This window comes from Temnothorax nylanderi, unplaced genomic scaffold, assembly GCF_030848795.1.
Source record: "Temnothorax nylanderi isolate EJ_2023f unplaced genomic scaffold, tnyl_v1.0 TNYL_tig0504_pilon, whole genome shotgun sequence".
NCBI lineage: Eukaryota > Metazoa > Arthropoda > Insecta > Hymenoptera > Formicidae > Temnothorax > Temnothorax nylanderi.
Window position 1 is genome coordinate 96,468 of NW_027249566.1, and position 16,510 is coordinate 112,977.

The following is a 16,510-nucleotide window of genomic DNA, read 5'->3' on the forward strand; positions in this document are numbered from 1 at the left end:
CAGCGCATTGCACACATGGCTGTATTGCACACAGCGCATTGCACACACGACCGTATTGCTCACAGCGCATTGCACACACGACCGTATTGCACACAGCGCATTGCACACATGGCTGTATTGCACACAGCGCATTGCACACACGACTGTATTGCTCACAGCGCATTGCACACACGACCGTATTGCACACAGCGCATTGCACACATGGCTGTTATTGCACACACGACCGTATTGCACACAGCGCATTGCGCACACGGCCGTATTGCACACAAGTCCGTGTTGCACACACGGCCGTATTGCACACACGTCCGTGTTGCGCACACGGCCGTATTACACACACGGCCGTATTGCACACAAGTCCGTGTTGCACACACAGCCGTATTACACACACGGCCGTATTGCACACAAGTCCGTGTTGCACACACAGCCGTATTGCACACACGATTGTATTGCACACACGGCCGTATTACACACATGGCCGTAATTGCACACACAGCCGTATTGCACACACGGCCGTGTTGCACACACGACCGTATTGCACACACGGCCGTATTGCACACACGGCCGTATTGCACACAAGTCCGTGTTGCACACACGGCCGTATTACACACACGGCCGTATTGCACACAAGTCCGTGTTGCACACACAGCCGTATTACACACACGGCCGTATTGCACACAAGTCCGTGTTGCACACACAGCCGTATTGCACACACGGTTGTATTGCACACACGGCCGTATTACACACATGGCCGTAATTGCACACACGGCCGTGTTGCACACACGACTGTATTGCACACACGGCCGTATTACACACACGGCCGTATTGCACACACAGCCGTATTGCACACACGGCCGTGTTGCACACACGACCGTATTGCACACACGGCCGTATTGCACACACGGCCGTATTGCACACACGGCCGTGTTGCACACACGACCGTATTGCACACACGGTCGTGTTGCACACACGACCGTATTGCACACACGACCGTATTACACACACGGCGATGGCAATTGACTCTCTTAAGGTAGCCAAATGCCTCGTCATCTAATTAGTGACGCGCATGAATGGATTAACGAGATTCCCACTGTCCCTATCTACTATCTAGCGAAACCACTGCCAAGGTAACGGGCTTGGAAAAATTAGCGGGGAAAGAAGACCCTGTTGAGCTTGACTCTAGTGCCGTATTGCACACACGGCCGTATTGCACACACGGCCGTATTGCACACACGGCCGTGTTGCACACACGACCGTATTGCACACACGGCCGTATTGCACACACGGCCGTATTGCACACACGGCCGTATTGCACACACGGCCGTGTTGCACACACAGCCGTGTTGCACACACAGCCGTATTGCACACACAGCCGTATTGCACACACGGCCGTATTGCACACACGGCCGTATTGGAATATTGCTTTAGCTTTCTGTATTCTAGAAGACGATAAAAATGATGACGACGTTTACACCGAGTAAACGTGCTAAACGATAGACTAATGTAGGTAAGGGAAGTCGGCAAATTGGATCCGTAACTTCGGAATAAGGATTGGCTCTGAGGAGCGGGGCGTGTCGGGCTTGGTCGGGAAGCGGGTTTGGCTGACGTGCCGGGCCTGGGCGAGGTGAACCGATCGGCGTTCTCCGCCGGTCCCGGGGATCCGAGCTCGGTCCCGTGCCTTGGCCTCCCGCGGATCTTCCTTGCTGCGAGGCTTCCGTGGCGGCGCGAGCCGTCGTGGTCGTCCTCTTCGGCCGCCATTCAACGCTCAGCTCAGAACTGGCACGGACTAGGGGAATCCGACTCTCTAATTAAAACAAAGCATTGCGATGGCCCTCGCGGGTGTTGACGCAATGTGATTTCTGCCCAGTGCTCTGAATGTCAACGTGAAGAAATTCAAGCAAGCGCGGGTAAACGGCGGGAGTAACTATGACTCTCTTAAGGGTTTATGCCCTGGGCTCTCGGCCGGTTTCGACCGATGCCAGCGGGTTTCATTCCCGTCAGGGCAACAACATCGAGAACATACCCTGGGTTCTCGGCCAGTTCCGACTGGTGCCAGCGGGTTCATTCTCGCCAGGGTAATAACGAGAGCACACCCTGGGCTCTCGGCCGGTTCCGACCGGTGCCAGCGGGTACCACTCCCGTCAGGGCAATACAGCTGGTCACGGGCTAGCAACCCCGGCTGGCTTATCTTAAAGTCGCTAAATATAGAAATGGCAAAGCCTCGGACGATGGGGAACACGGCCCCATTCCCCTGAAACACGGCCAGGGGGCTAATCGAAGACAACCAAGGCAAGAGATACAGGTCTGTGAGTTATCGCTCCCCTTCAATCGAAGGCGGTGCGAAAGTTGCGCCGGAGTGGGCGAATATATGGCTCTCACTATCAAAGATGAGGCCCGGCATATTGAGGAAGTGCACCCTCACCTAAGCGTCAGATATAAATGTGAATGGTGTGGCAAGTCGTATGCGTCGTACCATGCGGCTGCATGCCACCTGCCAAAGTGCCCAGCAGCCGGGATAAATGAGGGGCAGCGAACCGTAAAGCAGGGCCGGTTCGACTGCCCGGAGTGCGACAGAAATTTCACTTCACAACGAGGGCTGTCGCAACACCAAAGGCTGGCGCACCCGGTAACAAGGAACCGATTGAGATCAGAGCAAACAGCTCCGAAGGTAAATGAACAAAGACGGGGCAGAGTTTTTTCTGCCGAAGATATCAGCAGGATGCTCGAACTCGAAGTGGAGCTCATGGGCAAGATGAACATAGCGAGAGCTATGGTTCCATTTATGCCGGAGAAAACCCTGAAGCAAATAAGGGACAAAAGAAATGAGTCGTGTTACAAAAGATGGAGGAAACAACGCCTCAGTAGTTCACTTTCTAATCAAGAGGCTGTCAAGGAAGAGGACCAGCAAGTGGGCGGTGCACCACTAGAGGTCGACGAGGTTTTTGTTGATGCAGAGGAGAACGAGGATGTTTTCATGGATGCGGAAGAGACACCAGGCGATATTTACAGCTTTGAGGAGTCTTCGTCAACCATGAGTTGGAGGCAAGCCAGCATTGCGGCTGTGCTTAAGGAGCTCAAAAGTAGTGAGCCCAAGGAAACGCTGGAAGTGCAACGGCATATTATCGAGCTCCTGACGGCAAAGAGTGAAGGTCAGGCAATAACGCAGGCAGAAGTAGACGCGGCCTACGAGCTGGTGGTCAGTTTGTTCCACGTCCCTGCAACTGGGAAGAAAGGCGGTAATTCCCGGAAGCATCGGAGTCGGGAGGAAAGGGCTCTCGGGTAGAAGCGAACGCAAAGCCCGAGCCTATGCCCTTACGCAAGAGTTATATAAAAACAACCCCGCTATGCTCGCTAAAATGGTAAGAGAGGGTATGGACATTCAAGCGCAAGATACAGGTGAATCGGTGAGTCCATCAGTGGAGAGCGTCAAGGAGCTCTATGAAGGGCTGTGGGGAAAGCCCGGTCGATGTGATGTTGAACAAGAGAAGCGAGAGGCCACGGTGCCATATAACCCAGCAGAAATTCTGCACCCTATCTCCAGTGCGGAGGTTCTGAAGCGTTTCAGGTCTACACGGCTGAGGGTCGCAGCCGGGCCTGATGGACTCCGCAAGGGAGATCTGATGAGAAATGAGGGAGGATACATCCTCCAAGCGATCTTTAACGTAATCATGCTGGCATTGAAACAGCCAAGCGCATGGCGCTGCAATAGAACAACGCTGTTGCTCAAAGAGGGCAAGGATCCCTCAGTAGCGGCCAACTACAGGCCAATTACTATCTCCTCGATACTGAGTAGATTGTATTGGGGTATTATGGACCAACGCCTAAGAAACGTGGTTCACCTAAACGCACGGCAAAAAGGCTTTGTGCCAGAAATGGGATGTTATAATAACATCAACTTGCTAAATGAAGTCCTTGCAACAGCCAAAAAGGGCAAAGGAATCGTTGTCACTCAGGTGGACATTGCCAAGGCGTTTGCTAGCCTTCCGCACCCAGTTATTAAGTATTCTTTACTTAGCCAAGGGTTGCCGGAGGAAGTAGTCGCACTGATAATGAACTCGTACAAAGGAGTCAAAACGACCATGAACTGTCGTAACGAAATGTTCGACATAGAGTTGAGAAGAGGTGTCAAACAAGGCGACCCTCTGTCTCCACTCATCTTTAATATCTGTATGGATTTAATCATTGACAAGCTGGAAAGGATGGAAGGCTTCCAAGTTAAGGAAGGCCTTAGCATATCGTGCTTGGCCTTTGCCGACGATATAATTTTAATAGCAAATGATCGAGTAGCGGCGAGTCGGCTTATGGATGAGCTCGTTGGCTTCCTCTCAAGTTGGGGAATGGCACTATCGATTGGGAAGTGCGTTGCCTTTGGTATTGTCACCACCAAAGATAGCTGGTATATGGTGGACCCTGAAATATACAGTAATGGCGAGAAGATCGCCTACTGCGGCCCTGCGCAGTCAATGCAATACCTAGGCATACAGATTACTCCATGGGAAGGAGTAGTTATTAAGCGTGCAATCGCACGGCTAAGGGACACGCTCCCAAGAATTAAAAGGCTACCCCTGAAGCCTCACCAAAAAGTCGAACTCCTGGCGCGGTATGTATTGCCGCACTTTCTGTACGCCTTCACCGCGGGCACTATAAGTGCCGCAGTGCTAAGAGATATGGACCAAGCACTGAGGACGGCGGTGAAAGATTATCTGCACCTCCCACAGTCTACGGCAGATGGTCTGCTATACGCATCCAAACGCGATGGCGGCATGGGCTTTCCGAAGCTTGAAATTGTTGTAACGTCCGCAACTCTAAAAGCTGGATTTCGCTTTCTAACTAATAGCGACCCGGCAATACAGGCCCTAGTAGTAGCGTCAGGGCTCGAGAACAAACTAAAGCGCCTTGCGCATGTAGCCAAACTTGGCTGGCCACTACAGTCGACCAAACAGATCGACGGCTACAAGCTCAAAGCCAAAGCAGACGAATGGAAGAGATGGGCGGATTTGCCCTCCCAAGGCAAAGGAGTGCAAGCCTATAGAAACGACAAAATAGGCAACGAGTGGCTATACCGTCCTAACCTGTTGAAACCGTCCAGGTACATTACGGCGCTCAAGCTGAGAGCCAATGTAGCGGCGAACAAGGTGTCGCTCAATAGAGTCGCTAAAACCGGCAACGTCATGTGCCGAAAATGCAAGGCGCAGCCTGAGACGCTAGGCCACATACTGGGGCAGTGTACTTATACCAAGTCCGGTAGAATTAAACGGCACAACGATATTCGAGACTGCATTGAACGACACGTCTTGGGGCAGCGTAACATGGCAGTAACGAAGGAGGCAAGACTGCAGGACCCTCATCTGAGGAATCTCCAACCAGACCTGATCATACAGTATCGGGAAAGGGTCTTTGTGGTTGACATCACAGTCTGCCATGAGGATGGTGATCTCCTTGACAGAGGTAGAAGGGACAAGCTCGCTAAATATGCGTCCCTCGTAGCCCCGCTTAAAGCTCAATTAGGGGCGAAAGACTGTATGATCCTCCCGATAGTTATCGGGACAAGAGGAGCAATGCCCAAAAACACTGTTACCTGTCTACATGAACTGCAAATTAGAGACAGAGGCTCGCTGAGAACGCTAACACTGCAAGCGCTCAGGAGCTCAGTGGAACTTTTCCATATGTTTATGGACTATAATGCGCCGTTGCGCCTTAACAACAGCGATGCTGCTGATTAAAAACTCTTGGCTAGCTCACTGATGTAATTTTTATACACTAACGATGGTCTGGGATCTGATCCACCCATGCAGTATTTATTTATTTATTTATTTGGGAGCCTTCTACACTCCCAATTTTAAGCTATGCCGGCACTTTTGCCGTTGACATCAGTGATGCGAGTCGTTCGGATGGGCAATGCCCATGGGCACCGAACGGCGGCAGAGCCGTGCGACCGACCGCCACGGCGTACGGGTGGACGCCTCCACGTGGCTCCCCGCGGTAACGGCAACACTAAGCCGGCCAAGTTCCGCTTCCCCAAGCTGGGGACTCTGCTTCACAATTTTTCCAGCCCGTGCGCAGGAATCCCGCGGCAGATCAGTCAGATGGGTTTCCCTCCTGCGGGAGGACTTGTCAAGAGTGCTAGATAGACCCAGTCAATATAGATAGGATGGAATTAGAACGAAAGTTACACTGGATCTCGTATCCTTACTGTTTGGGCAACCTGTTGCGAAGATGAGCGATCCAATTGTTAACCTGCAGGATCGCTCAGCCAGGTCCCGTTGTTAGCAGGAACCGCACTGTCCCGAAGCGGTAAGACGCGCCGATGGCGTGATATAAATAGCCAAATGTCTCGTCATCTAATTAGTGACGCGCATGAATGGATTAACGAGATTCCCACTGTCCCTATCTACTATCTAGCGAAACCACTGCCAAGGGAACGGGCTTGGAAAAATTAGCGGGGAAAGAAGACCCTGTTGAGCTTGACTCTAGTCTGGCACTGTAAGGAGACATGAGAGGTGTAGCATAAGTGGGAGATGGCAACATCGCCGGTGAAATACCACTACTTTCATCGTTTCCTTACTTACTCGGTTAGGCGGAGCGCGTGCCCCGAGGGCTTCGTGCCCCGGCGGTCACGGTGTTCTAGAGCCAAGCGTGTCAGAGTGGCGTGAGGCCTCGCGGCCGATCGCCGTTAATACTCCCGCGTGATCCGATTCGAGGACACTGCCAGGCGGGGAGTTTGACTGGGGCGGTACATCTGTCAAAGAATAACGCAGGTGTCCTAAGTGATCCCCCGGACACGGCTTAGGCGAAGAGCACCGCAGTTGCGGCGGTGTCCGGATCTTCCCCTCGGACCTTGAAAATCCAGGAGAGGGCCACGTGGAGGTGTCGCGCCGGTTCGTACCCATATCCGCAGCAGGTCTCCAAGGTAAAGAGCCTCTAGTCGATAGACTGTAGCCCCTGCGGGGGGAAGCGGCTATCCTAGCGGGTAACCGGCATACGCCCGTCGGGCGAAAAAGAATCCGGTTCCTATTCCGGAACCCGGCAGCGGAACCGCATACAATTCGGGCCCTCGTAAGAGTGTTCGTCGGGGTAACCCAAAATGACCTGGAGACGCCGTCGGGAGATCCGGGAAGAGTTTTCTTTTCTGTATAAGCGTTCGAGTTCCCTGGAAACCTCTAGCAGGGAGATAGGGTTTGGAACGCGAAGAGAAGACTTCGCCCGTCGGGCGAAAGGGAATCCGGTTCCTATTCCGGAACCCGGCAGCGGAACCGCATACAATTCGGGCCCTCGTAAGAGTGTTCGTCGGGGTAACCCAAAATGACCTGGAGACGCCGTCGGGAGATCCGGGAAGAGTTTTTCTTTTCTGTATAAGCGTTCGAGTTCCCTGGAAACCTCTAGCAGGGAGAAAGGGTTTGGAACGCGAAGAGGAAGGGACGGTCAAAAGTACAGGCAACAAAAACAGGGAATAACACAGGCAATTGGATTTTCAACTTAGCGCTAACCTTCGGAAGCGCGTGTATCAATGCTACAGCATTGACTACGTTTACACGGCCCGATTTACGCCGAATTAAGTTATATCATCGATATTCAAACTTTGGTGTAAATCGAGCCGTCATCACTCGGTGTAAACGTCGTCATCATTTTTATCGTCTTCTAGAATACAGAAAGCTAAAGCAATATTCCAATACGGCCGTGTGTGCAATACGGCTGCTGTGTGTGCAATACGGCTGTGTGTGCAACACGGCCGTGTGTGCAACACGGCCGTGTGTGCAACACGGCCGCGTGTGCAACACGGCCGTGTGTGCAACACGGCCGCGTGTGCAACACGGCCGTGTGTGCAACACGGCCGTGTGTGTAATACGGTCGTGTGTGCACTACGGTCGTGTGTGCAACACGACCGTGTGTGCAATACGGCTGTGTGTGCAACACGGACTTGTGTGCAATACGGCCGTGTGTGCAACACGGACTTGTGTGCAATACGGCCGTGTGTGCAACACGGACTTGTGTGCAACACGGCCGTGTGTGCAATTACGGCCATGTGTGTAATACGGCCGTGTGTGCAATACAACCGTATGTGCAATACGGCTGTGTGTGCAACACGGACTTGTGTGCAATACGGCCGTGTGTGTAATACGGCTGTGTGTGCAACACGGACTTGTGTGCAATACGGCCGTGTGTGTAATACGGCCGTGTGTGCAACACGGACTTGTGTGCAATACGGCCGTGTGTGCAACACGGACTTGTGTGCAATACGGCCGTGTGCGCAATGCGCTGTGTGCAATACGGTCGTGTGTGCAATAACAGCCATGTGTGCAATGCGCTGTGTGCAATACGGTCGTGTGTGCAATGCGCTGTGAGCAATACAGTCGTGTGTGCAATGCGCTGTGTGCAATACAGCTATGTGTGCAATGCGCTGTGTGCAATACGGTCGTGTGTGCAATGCGCTGTGAGCAATACGGTCGTGTGTGCAATGCGCTGTGTGCAATACAGCCATGTGTGCAATGCGCTGCGTGCAATACGCTGTGTGCAATACAGCCGTTTTTGCAATGCACTGTGTACAATACGGTCGTGTGTGCAATAACAGCCATGTGTGCAATGCGCTGTGTGCAATACGGTCGTGTGTGCAATGCGCTGTGTGCAATATGATCGTGTAGACAAAGAAATATGTGCGCAATAATGCCTATAGGCAATCGCTCTGTAGGCAAATTGAAATGTGTGCTATCGGGATTGTGTGCAATAAGTGTGTGCAAACGAACCTGTAGGCAATCGTTTTGTAGGCAACTGGAGCCCTCCCGTTCAAACTTGAAACACGATTTATTTTTTGCAAGAATGCAAAATTGAAATAAACAAATGTTCACAATGTGCATAGTTCGTCGATTACGATGGAATAATGCAGTACTGTTGTCAGAAAGAAATAACAAAAGAATAATATACATCATTTAGGTGCAAGCAACCGAAGTGAATTTTGTAGTGTTTGATGTAATAGAAATTAATATACAGCAGAAAAAAACTGTTCAAACAAAACTTTTAAACTATTCAAACAAAACTTTAAACTTTTACAGATAAAAAAAATACACGATATTTCATCAACAGTTCCAAGATTATTTTGAGAAATATTTTAATCAAAGAAAGAATATGTAAAATTTTTAATATTGCAAGAATATGATAGTTATAAAACTAAAGCATTTCCCTTGTATTTTAAATTGTTTTAAATTGTTTCTATTTCAAACTAATATTACAATTTTGCCTTAATCAGATTCAAACGGCAAGTAGAATGAAACATTTTATTACATAATATTACATATTCTTTATACTCTTATAACTCTTCTTTAAGACTATAAGAGTATAACTCTTTATACTCTTATAACTCTTCTTTATAACTCTTGTTTTCACGAAACATTTCGAATATTTTTTATTCTCATATTCTCGCAGTTTTCAGAATTATCATCGTTGTCATCTGAATGAGCCTCGTTATTGTTGCCGGTGTGTCTGTTAATGTTAAATATATCTCTATAATTATCGTTATTTTCGAAATCAAAGTGTTCAGAGTACTCAAAATGATCAGCATTATTAGAAAATTCAGAATGGTGAGGAATTTCAGAATGATGAAAAAGTTAAGAATAACGAGAAAGTTCAGATTCTTTTTGATTATGAAGAAAATCTGGTATTACGGAACTTTGGCTTTTAACGGAAGCATGTGCTTGCTGAATATGCGACTGATCGAATTCAATTAAAGAATCTGTTGAATTGAGTTCTTCTACAACTTCAACATTCACTTTCTGCCTTTTAACTTTCTTAGAAAGCTTATGAAACGGTGTTTTTTGGCATGTTCTAAAATAAACTGCAAATAAATTTAAATGTTATGTTTACATAAAATACATAGATTTCAAAATATAAACTATTTTTACTCTTTAAAAACATTTATTTTTTCAGATTTTCTACTGCACAATCACTATAACAAATGGAATGTTAATGGAAAAAAATATAACTAAATTAATTAAACTAACAGTACAAAATAAACTATAGGATGGAAGGCTGGCTGATTTTCTCGAGTTATAAAAAGGTCATCAATTTAAATTTAAAAACAAAATCTCGTTTAATTAAACAAATTTTAAATACAATTAACGTTTTACGTTTTGACTTTATATACTTAATCTTCTTCAGAAACCTGATACATAAGAGATAATACATAAAAAATAATTAAAAAATAAAAAGAAATAAAATTGCTACAGATAAAAAGGATAGAGAACAAAGCCGCATACTTTGGACTGACTTGCCAGAAATGTAGCTAAGATCTACACTATGACATAGTATAGACCTTACCCAGGGGGAAATGGTAAATCGGATCGACATCGATCAGACGTCGATGGCGTCTACAGCTTTCCCAGATCGAAATAGCAAATCAGATCGACGTCGATCAGACGTCGATAGCATTTACAACTTCGATCGATTATCTGTAGACGCCATCGACGTCTGATCGATGTCGATCAGACGTCGATAGCATTTACAACTTCAATCGATTATATATAAGTTTAAATTAAAATATAATATATTAAAAAATTAAACGGGTCTCAATTCCTATTTACCATAAATAAACGGACATGAGGATTTTACCTGCTTTTGATTACAAATAAACTCATTCATTTTTTTCGACACATAAAATTAGGAAAATTATGTATATACATGCAGGCACAAAATATAGCGTGAGTTGATACAAAATAACGCTGTATTTTGTCCATCTTGTATATAATTGTATATGTATATGTATATGAAAAATTATACATATGCTATCTATATTATTATATTTTTTTTATTATATAATTATTATATAACTATTATAATAATTATCATATAATAAAATTTTTATAATTATATAACATGTATAAATATATATAAAATATAATATGTTTTAACTTTAAATTTTGACCGTTGAAACTATAAAGAGTACATCATATATGCAAACAGATTCACGATTTTTAAAACAGTTGCAAATTAAAAGATCGAAGGACCGCTCAGCGCTGAGCGCTCACGGACGTGGTTCCTCTTTTGTGTGTGTACTCCCTCTATCTCCGTTTCACGGGACCGCGTCCATGCGGCCTCGAACGACCAATGCGATTACATCGCCCGCGACGCACGATATCCAATGAGCGTGCTGCGACGAGTGCAAGGTTATGTTCGTTGGATATCGTGTATCGCGCGCGATTGACGTGATCGTGCTTGTCTGCCGAGGCCATCACAGTATACTGCAGCTGTGTTTCGTGTCTGGCATCACTGCTGAGAGTGCTGAGTCGTGCTATTTAATAAAGTCAGCAATCAATTATCGAAAATGAGTGAAAGTCCACCGGTAAGTTTTTCATAGTGTTATTTCTCATTTATCTGTTTTTAACTTCAAGAATTCTCGTTTTCGAAATCTACATATATATTTGGTCGATTTAGATTACCTTTTGTAAGTTTATTGTTTACTTATTTACTCAATAGCAACCTATATCGTCGTTTGATGTTATCATAATATCAATATTTGGTTATTATTGGTTATTATAATGTCAAAATGACATCAGATGATCGATAGCTTTCTACTTGTTTTGTGTTCTTAAAGAGTCTATAGACAATTATGATTACTTCATAAATAACTTATGAAATATAATTTTTATATAGTTCATAATTTGTTAATAAATATTTGTTCAGGTTTATTTAATTGGAAACGTTGTGTGCTCTCATATGCTTTACTTTATAACCTTATTATGCAGGTTAAATGTTATCGATCATCAATAATTCCACTATTCTTATACTTCTTGCTTTTGCCATTATTTATTTATGATTTGCGTACTATCGAGATTTTTATATTATTGTAAATGCAACATAAGCAGCATACATATATTAATGTTATTATATATTAATTGTTTTTATATAATAAATATTTATTTTATATATTGTTCTTACATGTGAAGTATCGTAGAAATGCGCAGAAGAAATTTATCAAGGAATTAGTTCTCCAAAGTAGGATTGAAGCAAATCAGGCTGATTTAAGAAGACGAATAACCGCGGTCTACGAAGCAGAAACTTCGTCCGATGATAATGAAGAAATTCATATGTCTATTCCAGAGATCAACAATGAAGATATTCCTTCAGAAACAAATAGGTCTGAATTATCAGCAATATTATCAGCAGGATCTGAGCAGGCATCTAATGATAGTCTTTTTGAAAATGAAAACACTATAAATGGTAGTGATGTTGATAGTGAATTACATTTTGAAGATGAGAACAGCGACAGTGATGGAATTGCTGAAATGGATGTTAATAACAGATGTAGTGATCATGAAGATAATGACTTAATGATTCAATTTGAAAATGATGAAGACAGAAGTTTTTATGCTTTAGCAACATTGAGAGAGTGGGCTCTTGAAGGAGGTGTGTTATCCATGAAAAAGTTGGATAATTTACTTCTTAGATTGAGGGTATTGTTTCCTATTTTACCCAAAAGTTACAAAATCTTACTCCAAACGCCTCCAATCTTAGGTGTTCAACAGCTACCTGATGGATCACAACTGTGGTACAAGGGTATAAAAGCAAACCTTGATAATATGCTTCTTACTGAATATTTAAATGTTCACAATTCAGTTATTATTGATGTCAATATGGATGGCCTTCCATTATCTAAAAGCTCTAAATTAAAGTTTTGGCCAATTTTAGGTTATTTAATAAATACAGAAAATGAGCCGTTTATTATTTGTTTGTATTTTGGTGATCATGATCCTGCTGATACGCATTCTTATCTGCACGAATTCGTCAATGAACTAGAGGATTTATTGGAAAATGGTTATGTTCGGGATGGCTTCACATATCCATTTATAATAAGAAATTATATTCTTGATGCACCAGCTCGTTCATTGGTGAAATGTTGTGTTAGTCATGGAGGTTACGGAGCTTGTGAAAAGTGTACCTGTGTTGGTGAATATGTTGCTGATCGTGTAGTCTACACAAATCTGAATGCTCCATTGCGAACTGATCACTCGTTCATCACTCAGGAAGATCCACTTCATCATATAGGCCGTTCTATTCTAGAGAGAGTACATACAGGAATGGTTTCCCAATTTAGATTAGATCCATTTCATTTAGTCTGGCATGGAGTCTTTAAACGATTATTGATGACATGGATGCAATGGAATGGACCATGGAAACTTAACAAGCTCTCCAAAAAAAATATTTCTAACAATTTAATTTTTTTAAAGGATTTCTGTCCAAGTGATTTTTGCAGACCACCGAGATCAATTAACGACTGGAAGATGTACAAAGGTACAGAAGAGAGGAGATTATGTCTTTATGATGGACTCCTAGTATTTCGTGATGAATTGCAGAAAAACGTTTACAAAAACTATCTCTTACTTCATCGTACGATACATCTATCGTATGTATATCTATTTAGTACACTCCAATCAAAGTAAAATGCATACTGAGCGGTTGTAGTACCGAATGCACTCATTGTATCAACTAAATGTCTAATAGATGTTTTATAGACGTCGATATTAAGATCTAGATAGCGTCGAAATTCAGAGAGTTGAACGTCTATGTAGACGCGTCTATAGATCTCATTTAGACACGTCTAAAAGACGTCGATTCAATGTCGATCCGATGTACCAATTCTCCCTGGGTTAGCCACAAATAATGTATATACGAGTAGTCAAAAATAGAATGAAATAAGTCAAGTAATAAAATTGTTACTATTATCTATACTGTTGTTATTATTATTAAACGATATTATTTATTATTTGACAGTGTAAAATTGTAATGCATATATTAAAATTACATTAGGGCTAGAATATAAACCAGACCCACAAGAATGAGAGCAATTCCAAGATCTCAAGACGAGAATTAACCAGATCTTACAGGGCGGAATTAAGGAGTCTGGATTACTGATTGAAATCAAAGTAAGAAAAGAAAAGAAAAAAAAGAAAAGAAAAGAGAGGGGGGCCTCTGCTTTTGTCTACGAGATCAATTCTAGGGCTAGAATATAAACCAGAGCCACAAGAATGAGAGCAATTCCAGATCTTAAGACGAGAATTAACCTTGCAGAGCCCCTTGTACTACCACGATCAATGTCGATCTTCCAATATGGCGTCCCAAATGAGAATATCGGAAGGGCCCTGCTCGCTGGACCGGACTCAATCCTCCTCGCCTCAATCCTCCCTCAAGCTCTCCTTTTCCTGGCGGTGAGCTCTCCTTGGGAAGTCGAATCTCGCTCGGTTGGTCTCCAGAATACGTGCCGCTTAGCTCAATCAGTTACGAAAGAAGGAAAACGTACTCGTCTCGTCCGAAGAAACGCAGCAAGAGCGGCCATGACACTGAACAAGAGCGAGGAAGGAGGTGGGGGCGCTTTGAAAGTGGCGACTCACGTGTCGCGCCATCTGAATGAAACGCCCTAAACATCGCTTGGTATTTGGCGTCAATTTGTTCTTAAGTTTTGTTACCAAAATTTGCTCAATATTTGGCATCAATTTGGCGTTAGGTTTAGTCAACAAACTTTAACAGCAATTTGGTGCCAATTTGTTATCAGGTAGTTGCTAAGCTTTGCTCGGTATTTGGCGTCAATTTGTTCTCAAGCTTTGTCACCAAAATTTGCTCAATATTTGGCATTAATTTGGTGTTAGGTTTTGTCAACTAATTTTAGCGGCAATTTGATGCCAATTTGTTATCAGGTACTACTAAGCTTTGCTCCATATTTGGTATCAATTTGGCGTCAATTGTGTACGCATGTTTTGATACGTATTTGCTAGCAGTTTGTCGACAACATTTGATAAAACAAATTTTGATGCAAATTTGTACTATTTCTGAAACCAAAATTTGTAGCAAGTATTTGGCATTATTTGTTCGAACAGATTTGGCTATCTGGGTACCTAGGTATACACTATACACAACTTCTTCGATCACCTCGGCTATTGTCGCGATATATATTCACGCCAAACCGCATATATAACATCGTGTTATTTTTACATTTAGGAAAATTATTTCATATTAACTCAATAGGCGTTAAACTTGCATACATAAGTGAATCTCGCGTTTTATGAAAAATTTTGTAAGAAACCGGTATTCTAACCTATACTACGTTTACGCGAGCGTTACTTAATTCTGTAGAAACTTACGAACAATACGATAATTCCTCCGCATAAACGGGAGATTTTATAGTAACTACGACGATATCGTTCGTATAAGTTACTACAGAAGTAATACTCACGTAAACGTAAACTATTATTATAATTCCTGTCACATGCACTTAGTCGCGTAAAAGAGTCACGGTGCGGTCTCGCTTCGCGTCGTATAATAATAGGGTAATTACATGTAAATAAATAAAACAATTACCTTGAATCAGAAAAAATATTAATCGTCGCGTCGCGTAAAGAGTCACGGTCGAGTCGGTATCGCTCCGTGCGTACTTGACGCGAGACACTACCGTGTCTCTTGATACTGCTAGGAATAAAAGAAAAATAACAAGTACAATGCGCGTACTAACTTTCTTTTATTACTACTACTGCTATTTACATTTATTTTTATTCAAAAGCTACCATATGCTACTTACATTTATTTTTTATTTCCATTTATTTTTATTCAAAAGCTACCATATGCTATTTTACATTTATTTTTTATTTACATTTATTTTTCTTCAAAAGCGCAGATTACTTGTCTTATCTCTAAAGTAGGTGCATGTGCGTAATGAACGTCAGAATTTTATTGTATTTTACAGGTTGCCGTTTTACAGGTTTTACATTTAATTTCGCACTCCGGAGCCTGCGTCTCCGTTCGTCCATAGCTATCGTTTCCCATGATTGGGACACCGTTGAAACTTGAAACCGACCGGAGAGACCGATTGTCCAACATGCCAAAAATCATGTTGGATATTTCAATAGGCAGCTGTTTAATTATATCCAATTTCTTTTTAAATACATCAAAATAAGAAACAATTCTCCTAAAGGCTTCCATTGCTCCTGATCTGTTATGTGACCTGTAGCCCTCGAGAGTCTGAAAGATAATGATAGTTCGATTTTTTTTGTGGATCCTTTGTGTGTCTAAAGCAGTACCCAGGGACAACACCTATTACCTGCATAAAAAACATATGTGAATTAATATTTTACATACATATTACAGTATGGAAAAGCGATTTATTTTCCGAGTGTAATTATTGGGAAAAAATTTGCAAAAAACCCATGACACATTGCCGGTTGAGCTGGCTTTTAGGAAAGGAAGATGGGAGAAGAAAAAGGAAAAAAAACTGTCTATATTGAGTCAATATAATGTTTAGGTAACTTGCATCTAATAGTCATTGGAATTTCATCTGTGCTATAATTTCCGATGTTGCTAATGAGAGGGTTTTCGTGATCAGGTTTATAGACTTTAGCCCGATCATCCCATAAATAACTTTACTAACATACTCCACTTGTGTTTGCGTATGCAAATCAGTGATGCGCGTTCTAGATATATTAATGATGATGCGAAGAAATTTGTTCTGCATGATTTGAATTCTTTTGATATGCGATTC